The 12,619-nt window shown below is 49.5% G+C and overlaps 1 protein-coding gene across 5 annotated transcripts in view; it reads right to left on the reverse strand.

Annotated features, from left to right (window-relative positions):
- LOC126521592 (E3 ubiquitin-protein ligase SHPRH) overlaps positions 1-12,619 on the reverse strand; it is a 314,627-nt gene that overhangs the window by 35,571 nt on the left and 266,437 nt on the right. The gene's annotated exons all lie outside the window — the stretch shown is intronic.

Raw genomic sequence — 12,619 nt, forward strand, 5'->3', positions numbered from 1 at the left:
GCTCACAGAGCGGCCCCGGGCTGGTGATGCGTCAGCGCTGCAGCGCCAGGTAGCGGCCTGGTAATGGCGAATGGGACGTCATCGAGGGCTCCACTGAGTGGCGGCGAGGTAGTCGGTGATATCGCGAGGTCGTTCGCCAAGCTTTGGTCTCGGCGCATTAACAGCGAACCCTCGGATTCCCATCTCTCGGTATGGGCATCGACGGTAGATGTGCCCGGCTTCTCTGCAGTGATAGCAAAGCGGACGGTGATCGGGGCCGCGCCAAACGTCAGTCTTCCTTGGAATGCTGTGTTGGGTGACGGGTTGGCATGCTGGCGGCAGGGGTGGTGGCGGATGACGGAACTGTGTCGTCAGTGGGCCCTGCCGTGGGCACGGAGAGGGAACGTGACGGCGGGCTACAGCAGCATATGTCATCGCTTGCGGCTGAGGCTACGGTGATTCAGGGGCTACTTCGAGTGGTTGTTGGAGCTCCTCATGGACGGCATCGGCAATTGAAGCCACTTGAGGCTGTGATGAGGGCAACAGCTTCCGTAGCTCCTCCCGCACGACCGCTCGGATAGTCTCGCGCAGATCGTCGGTGGCAAGTGACTGATCTCCAGCATAGTTTGTTGAGTTTGTGCGGCGGTTGAATTGCTGGTTCCACATTTACAGTGTCTTCTCGATGCTGGTGGCCTCGTGAAGAAACTAATCGACGGTCTTCGGTGGGCTCCGTACCATTCCGGCGAAAAGTTCCTCCTTTACACCACGCATCAGCAGGCGGACTTTCTTCTCGTCGGACATTTCTGGGTCGGCGTGGCGGAATAGGCGGCTCATTTCTTCTGTAAAAATCGTGGTGGTCTCATTAGGCAGCTGCACTCGGGCTTCTAGTAGTGCTTGGGCTTATTTGTGGCATACGACACTCGTGAATGTCTGCAGGAAGCCGCTTCGGAACAGGTCTCACATTGTTAAAGCAGCTTCTCAGTTCTCGAACTACATCCTAGCGGCGTCTTCCAATTCGAAAAAGACATGTCGAAGTTTGTCGTCGCTGTTCCAGCTGTTAAATGCAGCGACCCTCTCATACGTCTCAAGCCAGGTTTCCGGGTCCTCAAATGTTGAACCGCGGAACGTCGGAGGCTCCCTGGGCTGCTGCAGCACGATGGAGGACGCTGGGGCTGCCACTGGGGTTGACTAGGCGACGATCTTCCTGGTCGTCTCAGGCAAAAGTCCGTGCTCCGGGGGCAGTCCTTGCAGCCTGCGGCTACCTCGCTGGTTCTTGGTGACGTTGGTGTAGTCTTCCGCATTCAGGCTTGGGTCACGGCTTTGTGGGGGCGTCCGGTACGTGAACGCAAAGCACCTCCACCAGATGTCACGTGGTAGTGACGGTGAACAAAGCAAAAGGTTAATGGCGAAACTAGCGTTTTATTGGGCGAACCTGTGCCCACAAAAGCAACTTACACTCAAAGGAGAGCAATGCTGGCGAATACGATCGGTGGTCATCGAAATATGATCAGCGAGTCAAGCGCGTCGGCTTTTATACATCAGTTGTCGAATGTTCCAGAGTAATCGCTGGGACCCGCGTGCCTTCCACAAAGTTCTACGCCATTCCCGTCACACATGCATGCAATCAGATTAGACAAGGTTCGGCAACAACAGACAGCGGATAGAAGCATCGATAACATTCTAGAAACTTCCAATACATGTAGACGCGTCCTGTGCTGAGCGATAACATTTGTTAGACGGTAAAAGCGCTCACCTGTAAAAGATAAACAAGTCCACGTGTCAATACTATACTATATTGTCCAAGAACGGGAATGCCTCGCTGTGGTGTGGGCTGCCGATAGATTCCGACCGTATGTAGAATTCACATCATTTGAGGTGCATTGTGACCATGCATCATTGGCTTGGATGTTTACAACTGAGCAGACATCGTGCAAAGTGCGACGTTGGGTGTTGAGATTACAAGGGTTCAAGTGTACCATAAGGCATCATAAAGGACAGGCCAACATCCCAGCGGATGCACTAAGCAGGTGCCCCATCCCCTCTTCCGAATCTGCTCAGCCTTGTTTGGCGGAGGACTTGTTTCCAATCAAAGTGCCACAACAAACCATTCGATTTGAACTAGCAGCCCCTGTTGACGTGACTGATGTGTCCCCATTCGCCGACACTGCAAAGTTCCAGTTGGAACAACACAAGGATCCACTGCTGCTGCAGCTGCTGCAATACTTAGAGTTCGGCCTGCTACCTGCTGACGCTAAAGAGTCCAAGAGGGTACAGGACCTAGCTGATGGCAGCGAAATCTTGAACAATGGTATCCTTATGTACACAGTCGGTGAATGTAAGGTCGCCTGGCTTCCCCAACACTTACAAGACATGGCACTGAAAATGGAGCATGACCACCCCCTAAGTGGGCATTTAGGCTTTTTTAAAACTTGGAAACATGTGAAGAGCCAGTTCACATGGCTTGGTGTCCGCTCCGATATCTCCCGTTATATCCACAGCTGCCAGCAGTGCCAGGCTTTCAAACTTCAATGGCAAAAACCAAAAGGACTGATGGACAGTTCATGGGCTACCCACCCAATGCAGCAGCTAAGTGTGGACCTTATTGGGCCACTGCCCACAACCCCTCGGTGCCACAAGTACACCCTGGTGGTGCTGGACAAGTTCACGAAGTTTGTGAAGCTTTTCCCATTACGTGCGCCTACCTCCAAATTGATCATCGATAAAATGATTTATGTTTTTTGCCAGCATGGTGTGCCTAGCTCCATCCCTAGTGACAACGGCAAACCATTCATAAGCAAACTGTGGAAAGGCACTCTTCAGCACTGGGGAATGAAGGAGAGCCACACAGTTCCATACAGAACAGCAGGACAGATTGTGGAACGCCATAACACAACAGTTAAACAATGCCTGGTGGGCTACTGCACTTTCCACAGGGACTGGGACAAAGTGCTGCTCGAAGTGGCGTTTGCAATGCGCACGTCTGAAAGTATAGTTACTGGCATTACGCTTGCCTTCTTGTGCTATGGGCGGGAACTACGGAACCCATGGAGCCATCAAAATCAGGCAGCTGGCACCGAGGTCCCCCTTTCCGCGCCTCATGCCCTTGCTGCTGAACTGGATACGTACCTTCGAGATGGCTGAGCCTCTGCACAGGACCACCAAACTTTGGCAAAAGCCAGCCAGGCAAAGTATTACAACAAAAAGTGCACTCCAGCTACCTTCCAGGTTAGAGACTTGGTGGTTCTCCGGAACACGCACCCACTAAGTAAGGCAGCCATTGGATTCATAGCCAAGTTTGCCCCTCGACGGACAGGGCCATTTAGAGTGGCACTGCACACACTGGACGCAATACCTACGGACTCAGACCCGGCTACAGGGAAACAGAAAGGCCTCGCAAATGCAGACCAGCTGAGCCCTTATCACGTGCCTTGGAAGCCCTCCTCGCAGGATAAAAGGGGAGAGGAGGGGATCTGTGAGGGTACTGGGTCGACGCCAGGTGGCGTATAGTCGCAGGCACGAGACGGTAGGCCACTGTGTAGAGTAGCAGGCACGGGACGGTAGGCAACGGTGTGTGGCGGGGAGGGAGAACATGGAAGGCGTGTGTGCATGGTCGGCATGCGGGGAACATGCAACAATGAACTGAGTGAGTAAAGTAATTGGCGGAGCAAGCCGCGTGCGGTGCATCGGGACGGAGCGCAGACTGCATGTGTGTGCGTGCACCGAGGATTTCCCGTAATAAATAATGTACTTGACAGCGCTAAACAGACAAGGACACAGGCAAAGAAGAACACGACACGGGCACTATGGAATTCATCTTTGAGTTTTGAGTTTGAGTTTGAGTTTATTCAACCACGTGGCAGGTGCATGAAAGTGCACATGGACATGGTTAGGTGTGATGGGAAAAAAGCTGCATTTAACAGCTTGACTGGCCCCATCACCCGGAAAACAACATTTCATTACAAAATTACAGGCAGCGGACTACGAAAAGCGTAGTGCTTACTACACAACCCTGTGGGACACCATTTTCTTGGACGAAGACTCAGGACAATGTTGTACCCTTACAGACTTGAAATGTTCGGTCTGATAGAAAATTGGCCAGACAGTTGAGCATTCGGCCGCATATTCCTAGTGTTGCTAGATCTTGTAATATACCATACCTCCATGTGGTGTCGTACGCTTTCTTTAGGTCGAAAGAGACCGCTAGGTAGTGTTGTTTGTAAAGGAATGCCTCACGTATGGTATGTTCAAGACATAAAAGATGGTCAGTTGTTGAGTAGCCCTTCTTGTAACCACACTGGTGAGTATCTAGTAAGTTATCTGTTTCAAGAATGTATGTCAATCTTATCTTTATAATGCTTTAATGTGATTTTTCCAGGCAACTTGTTAGTGCTATAGGTCTATAGCTGCTGGGAGTATGTGGTGACTTTTTCACTTTCACGAAGTGAACAATAACTGCTTTTTTTCCCCTCTTCAGGCATTGAAGATCTCGTTGAAGAAATGCAACAAGGCCTCTGCTAGTTTCTGGGACAACTGGGCCAGCATAGGGTAATTTATTTTGTTAGAACCAGGAGCTGTCTTCTTACCAGAAGAAATTACTCCGTTTATTCCATAGAGCGTTAAAGGGGCATTAAATGGCCTATCTGAACGTCCCGTTGTCAGAAGCTTTTGTTTTTCTGCGAACTGTTGGTGTTTTAGAAAGGTAGCGGTATAGTTTGCTGAGCTAGACATGGTGTAGATGTGCTGGCCTAATGTGTCTGCTCGTTCCTGTAGACTTGTTTGCATGCCTGGAGCTGAAAGTATGGGAATGGTGTAGGGAGCATAATCACTCCTAAACTTGCAAACTTGGTCCCACATTCTCTTGAATACAGTTCAGCTGTTCATCGATTAATTTTAACTTTATAACTTCTCCATGAGTGTTTTTCAGCTTGCCTACAGATATACCTTGCTTTTGCATTCACTTTTTCAAGTGACAGAAGATTACCTTGCATTGGGTAGCTTCGAAAGATACCCCACGCTTTGTTTTGAAGTTTTTTAGCTTCTGTGCACTCAATCGTCCATCAGGGATTTAGTTTTTTCCTTAAGAATCCAGTTTTTCGGGAATAGCCTCTTACGCCGCAGCAACTATGCAAGCACTCCTGAGGCCTCTGTGACACTGCCCCACCCTGCGTCACATCTCCATAACTTCTTCTCGAAAGGTATGGCAATTGCATTCTTGCTTCACAGAACAAGATTTTTTCTTTAACAGTTAATGCAATTACTTCCTTTTCTTTTTTCCAGCAAGGGCAAGACCGCGAGTAAGCTGGATGGTCTCCTATGCAGTTAACACAATGTGGTGAAGAAGTGCAATTGTCAGATTGGTTATCATTAGAGCTGCATTTAGCACAGGTAGTTTGTCCTCGGCATGCATGTGAAGCATGTTCAAACCTTTGACATTTGAAACATCGTCTGGCTTTCAGGATATATGGTCTGACATTTACTTTGACTTACCCTGCATCCATCAAGGTAGGCATTACGCTTGTTCCAAAAGTGAGTATAACATGTTTTATGTGGGGATTTCTCGGGCATTTCTGCGGATGACAATTCTTTGTACTTTGGTCACGCATTGTTCCTGGAAATCCTCTAGGAGTCCCTCATCACTCAAGCCATGAAAGTCCTGCTCAGATATCACACCCCTGCTTGTGTTTAGTGTTCTGTGGGCTGAAATTGTCACTGTCGCGTCACCATACTGGTAAGTTCCAAGAGCTCTTGCGCTTGATCTTTGTCATTTAATTCTAGGAGGAGGTCCCCACTAGGCATTTTGTAGGCATTGTATGTCGGTCCAATTTCGTTTTTCAGGCACTTGGCCACCAGGAATGGATAGAGCTTTCTTAGTGGTATGTTGTCTTTGTTGTGGACTACACAGTACTTGGGAAATGATGGCTACACAGTACTTGGGAAATGATGGAGCATTGCTCCAAAGGGAAAACTGGAACGATGCTTCGGTGTGGAATCTTTTCAGATGTCGATCATAGACAACAGAAGTTTGTGCTACCCTAAGAAAATGTCTATGTTCAGCAACAGAGCCGACCACCCACATCGAAGCCCAACGAGGGGACGGGGCAGAGCTTGCATACAAGTCTGCATGATGCCAGTCATATGCTGCTACTATAACCAAACATGGTGTACCCAAGGTAGGATAGCCACACAGGGTTAACCCTTGCCACCAGGGAGAAAGTAAATGGAAAAGAGAAGACAGAAAAGGCCAAAAAGTGAGAGAGAGAGGAGTATTTGAGGAAAGAGAGACGGGAAAAGGCAACTGCCAGTTTCTTGCAGGTGGGCCAGTCTGGAGGTGCTGCCTATGTGAAGCAGAGGCCAAAGAGGTGTGTTGCCTCAGCCAGGGGGCCTTAAAGGCCTAAAATCCCGGCATTGGCTCAACCCCCAGGATCCCCCTTTCCTCAGACACAGCTAAGCCACACATGGCTACACGCGGGAGGGTCCAACTCTCATCTGCTCGGGTATGTGGTGTTGCAACACACCAAACGCCTGCTGACACATACGCCCCTGCAGGGTGTGGCTGAGCTGAGAAGGCATGACATCGTGCACTGTACTTAAAAGGCCTGAACACCCGACATTGGCTCAACCCCCAGGATCCCCCTTTCCCCAGACACAGCTAAGCCACTCATGGCTACACGCGGGAGGGATCTGCTCGAGTATGTGGTGTTGCAACACACCAAACGACTGCTGATACATAAGCCCCTGCAGGGTGTGGCCAAGCTGAGAAGGCATGACATCGTGCACTGTATTCCTGCTCGTATAGTGCTGGCGGTTGCGTAATCGCAAGTATCAGAGATGCATTGCAGCGAGAGGCAAAGCATTAGCTCCCCGTTGCCAGTATGTTTCATGATAGCGTTGTGCCATTGCGAGCGACACAATCAGCTGCGAGAGTGGAGTGGACACAAATGCATGGCTGGCTTCACATTGGTACCACCAATGTGAAGATATCATTGACATGGCATGAAACCATATTTTTCGTCACCAGCTCTCAAATTCAAAAATTTCTTTTTTCTTTTTCGAATTCAAATTTTCCTTTCCCAGTTACCCATTTATTCTGAAGATCTTTCGGCCCCTTCTGTGTAAGAAAGTCTATTGGCGAGCTTACTTATTTGTGTAAAAGATGAAACTTCAATATAACAAAACAAATTGCCAATTATACTGACTTCCTTAAATCAAGGTTTAACAGTATACGAAGTGGCCCAAGCTAGTGGATAACTGGGGTCACTGAGTTAGTGTAAGAGGACAAACAGGCAGACAGATGGATGGATGTACGGACAGATCGATGGATGGACTCGAAATGCCTGAAGTAGGCAAAGAATGCTAATTGTATAGAAAAACAAGGGATAAATAATCACTTTTAACACTCCTAATTAAGACATAAGCATTTAAGTTTCGCAACACATTGTACTTGAGATGCCCCACAAATATAAAGTTCGTGGCTTATGTAATTGTTTGAACAGTCTGGGAAACATTATAATAATAGCAGTATGGCACTCTGAAAGGCTTGAAAATTTAATTTTCTACCAAGGCTGTAAATAACCTACACAGATTAAGCAATTATCGCTCATCACTCACTACTTGCTTGCCACTGCAACGAAAGATAAGCCCTCTGCATGGCATAGTTCACCAAGGAGACTGGGAAAAAGCAACATGTCTTGTATAATGCATGAAAATTGGAAGAAGGCAAGTATACAGTAATTATTTTAAAAGCACATAATAAACTTACACACTGAAACTTTCAGCACACATCACCCATAGAGTAGCCCTCATTTCTTTTTTTTGTTTCAAATGATGAAATGTCTGCCGTTTTTGGCAGACATTTCATCCCAAAGAAGATGAAAACCTTTTAAAATGTCTCATATAACACGTCTAAACGAGATGAAAAGTAGGGTTTTACAATTTTCTAACCACTAATTGACACACACACTTCAAAATTTGCTTCCATATCGCCCCTTACATTCCCCAGATTTTTTTGAAATATAAACTTCACGAGAGAAATTTTTTTTGTGCATACCATAATAACTTGCATGTGTTTTTGAGCACTTCTGGTTGCATTAACACTTCACTGTAAAAGGCGCACATGCAGCCCACTCTCTCCTGTTGATGTTACACTAACACTTTTCTGGAGCCAACAATAGGTGTGACATGCTGTCAAAAGGTATCCTCCTTTTTCAGCACAATGCCCACAGAAAGTGGCTCATCACAATCTAAGTATACTATTCATACATTGAAAGTTTGTGGTGCCAAGTTCTAACCTAGACATTTATTGCGATACCAACTATGTGGACATTCCAAGCGCATTCCTGCTATCAGCATCGCCATGAGGTTCCGTATAAAGTCCAAGGGTGATAAAATCATTACCACGCGCAGTATGCTGTATGTGCGAGTGAAAGCATGCGAGGGTAAGTCAACGATCGCGGCTCAATCTCACATATGAAAGGGAGCAAAGAAGGGAGGAAACGCGCAGTCGTCTGTTGCACGCAATGCTCTGTGGTGAGGGTAGGGAGGGGGGGGGGGGGGGCGGCATTTCACTTTGGGCTGCCCACCCGAGCCGCTTCAGATGCAGCATGAAGGTCTGTTCGCTCACTGCTGTTGCCATGCTTCCTTACTCCAGCGTTTTGACAGCGAGTTTCCACGATCGAGTGAGATGTGTTGATGTTTACTTGTGCATGCATGACATCATGCTTGTTAATTTAGATAGTATGCATACGTTTACAAGTTTACGCAGCCAATAAAGCTACTATCCTTACTTCCCATAGCTGTCCACTAATTTGCTATCGCAATTGATGTTTCACTTTCTTCTCTATCTTTCTTCATTATGTCTTTTTTTCTTTTATGGGGAGGAAAGTATTTATATGACTCTAACACCTACACATCTGGTGACAAGTTAGGATTAAAGCTTTCACAAGCATTTTCAATATGGGAACAGCACTAGAAACACAGGCACAGATGAATGCACATAGATAACGACATGTTGTGCTGACTAACAAGTGATTTATTGATACAATAAACGAGGATTTGCAGTAGAACCTTGTTCACACATTTCGCGAAAGAAACTCTAAACAAAACATATACATGCAATTCGAAGTCACTAAACAAAAAAATTTGGCAGACTCAACCGTAGTTGACATTTACGTAGTGCAAAGCATTGTGCAAATCGTTGTAGTTCAGGACACCGACACACGTCGAGCTGCTGGGGCCTGAACAGCCTGAGACGCTGTGGGGATGCGCGACTCTCGCGCTTCCCCTGATGTTTTCCCGCATAGCGCATCCCCTGATATGCTGTTTTCCCGCACGGCTCGCGTGGCCTGGCGCCCGCGGCGCTCGGAGTGGTACAAGCGCGGTGCGAGAGATGGCGCGACCGTCGCACCGCGGCGGGGTTACTCGGGCGCCGAGGGACAAGTGGCTGCCTCTTTCCCGGCGGGTCGGCGAACAGCGCTGGACGTACCGCGCGCGCGCGCGAATCCATGGTTCTGCGAGACCGTCTCGCGTGGCCGCCTTGGACACCGTTGGCGTGACTGTACACGCGAACGACCAGGCGTTGGGATCCAGCATGGGGCGAACATATTCGCTCGCTTTGCGGTCGTGGTGAGTCGGACTTCTAGATTTGTCGCGCGCCCATCGGCATGTTTTGGGGATAGCAACTCGGCTAGCTGGCATTGATCTATGAAAGGTGCAATAAATGCCCTTGTGATTGTTTGCACTACTGTGTACTGTCGTTCCTTTGTCCCAAGAGTACGGAGGAGAGAACCCGTATCTCCCACATCTGGCGCCCAACGTGGGGCTCTTGGGGCATCGGGCGATAATTTTAAGTGTTGCTTCGTTCAAGACCTTTGTTTGAACCGAAGCGTAGGCCTAGCGTGGATTTTGATCGCTAGCGTCGGCGGCGTGCTTTCTTGAGCGAGGTGGCGGTGGCTGTAGTGTGTTTGAACATGTCAACATGCTAAGCCTTTTCGCAAGTGTTTTTCTTTAATGGCATTCGTTGGTACGAGAGCCACGTGGTCTGCATCCTGGGAGAGCGAGGCTGAGCGCCCGCGGAGCAGTGGCAAGCCTGAAGCGAGTGAGTACGGAAGCCTCGTGGGTGGTCCGAATTTCTTATGTAAATAGCTTCTTCTATCTCTTTGACTCGGATGAAGTCGCGGCTCTGGAGCCGGGTGGCCGCGGGCCACGGGTGCCACGACGGGCTGACTGGTATTGCGGCCTGGCACCGGGCGCTCCGACACCGTCTGGGACGGTGGGCGCCGTCAACTCGGATGCTGTGTGCACCGAGCGGAGTAGGACCACCTCACAGAGCTAACGTCTCCTCGCGGCTGCCTGTTTTGCGCTCATTTTGAGTGTTGTTTTTGGATGCCGGTTGTTGTCAGAGTAGCGACGCTTTAGGCCTAAGGCTTTACGAAGCTGCCTGTCGCACGTGGAGGGACACAACCTGGTGGACCGTGGCGTTGAGGTGTTGCAAGTTGCTTCCCTCATTCTAGTTAGCCTCGCACGAATTGAAATTACTCGTTCGACTCAAGAAAGCGAGCTTCGTTCACGTGAACTTAGCATCTGAGTAGCTGCCCGATCTTTTGCTAGCCGAGTTGAACATCGTACCACGTGGGCGATGCGCATGCTGAATTCCTCTCCCTTGCACTACTTTAGTGTTTGCCGAGTGTTTTGAGTGTACGCAGCGTGATTGGAGTCACCCCTGGCTGGCTGTCACCTGCACATCGTCTGCGCGGCTGCCCCGGACTACGATCGAGTCACCCCGGGCGATGGTGATGCTGTGGCCAGTTCGGCGCAGCGACTTCGGCGGCCTCCTGCATCCAGCTCACAACCCTCGGCGGCGGACAAAGGAGCCAGCGGTCACCGACAGCTACGGCGGCTCTTGCCAGCTGGGCGCGTCGGCGCGAGCGACGCTTGCTCGTACCGACTACTGCGTCGTCGTCTCCGGAGTCCTGGCCTGGGATCGTGCCGTCGAGTCGCAAAGCTGCTGCGGTGACCGGCGGACGCCAGCGGTGTACCCCCAAGGACAGTCGGCTCGCATGTTATGGACAGCGTGTGGACATTTCTCCGGCGCGGCCACTGTTGCATGTACCACCTTGTTCGCGAAGCACGTGTTGATGTTAGACTGTGTGAAATGTTTCGCCGGAATAAGAAGTGATTTAAGGTTGGGGGGATGTGGGGATGCGCGACTCTCGCGCTTCCCCTGATGTTTTCCCGCATAGCGCATACCCTGATATGCTGTTTTCCTGCACGGCTCGCGTGGCCTGGCGCCCGCGGCGCTCGGAGTGGTACAAGCGCGGTGCGAGAGATGGCGCGACCGTCGCACCGCGGCGGGGTTACTCGGGCGCCGAGGGACAAGGGGCTGCCTCATTCCCGGCGGGTCGGCGAACAGCGCTGGACGTACCGCGCGCGCGCGCGAATCCATGGTTCTGCGAGACCGTCTCGCGTGGCCGCCTTGGACACCGTTGGCGTGACTGTACACGCGAACGACCAGGCGTTGGGATCCAGCATGGGGCGAACATATTCGCTCGCTTTGCGGTCGTGGTGAGTCGGACTTCTAGATTTGTCGCGCGCCCATCGGCATGTTTTGGGGATAGCAACTCGGCTAGCTGGCATTGATCTAGGTGCAATAAATGCCCTTGTGATTGTTTGCACTACTGTGTACTGTCGTTCCTTTGTCCCAAGAGTACGGAGGAGAGAACCCGTATCTCCCACAACGCACATTGTCAACTTTGCAGCTTTGGCAATCTTACGTTTGCACTCCTCGAATTCGGCCTGGGCCAGCACCTTCTTCAAGCAGGGCACTTTGGTGCAAGCTTTTGGCATGCACACTAAGCCCGAATCATTGTGGCAGGACACGACAATGTGCATCAAGCTGGTGGGGGTCCAAGCGGCCCAAGATGCATTGTCGTTTTTCTATTGTGTAGTGTTTTAAGATGGCGATAGGAAACTCAAAGGAAATAAAGCTGGTGGGTGACACTAGAATATGATCCTGTCAGAGCAAAACAATACGCTCACTTCGGCACAGTTGGGTTATCGCCTATTACAGGCATGCAGTACACTTCCATTGACACTACACCACGCAAGCTGTGACACAGATAGATGAATATGCTTATCACAATAGGGTTGGCGGTGATAGCTGTGAATGTAGCTTGTGAGCTTTGGAGATTTGCACGTGACAAGGGCGGTTGAGCACTGCAGGGAAGTTGCTGCAACAGGCGCCTACTATTCTCAATTATGTCTCGTGTCTTTTCTTGCTTACATGGAATCTAGTTGACAGAAAACATATCATGATCGCAGTTTGGCGAAGGCTGAACGTTAGAGCAGAAAGATAGTGTTTTCCAAGAACATATCAACCGGTAGAAAAAATACATAACTGCATTGGGTTCTTCTTTGTGTTCTTTATCACAAACGTTGGTGCCTGGAACTCGTACGAAACAGGATCATATCAATGAAGTTCAACCGTAAATACACTAAAGGGCATCATCAAAGGCATAAAAAACATGAAAAAGACGATCATATCAATAAATCAGTTGACATATCATAAATGTGTGTTTGATATGTCAATCATGATGTATCGATAAATAAGTCGTTAGTCGCCACAATGTTTCATTTTTCATGTACC

The sequence above is a fragment of the Dermacentor andersoni genome, chromosome 6 (assembly GCF_023375885.2).
Source record: "Dermacentor andersoni chromosome 6, qqDerAnde1_hic_scaffold, whole genome shotgun sequence".
Classification (NCBI taxonomy): domain Eukaryota; kingdom Metazoa; phylum Arthropoda; class Arachnida; order Ixodida; family Ixodidae; genus Dermacentor; species Dermacentor andersoni.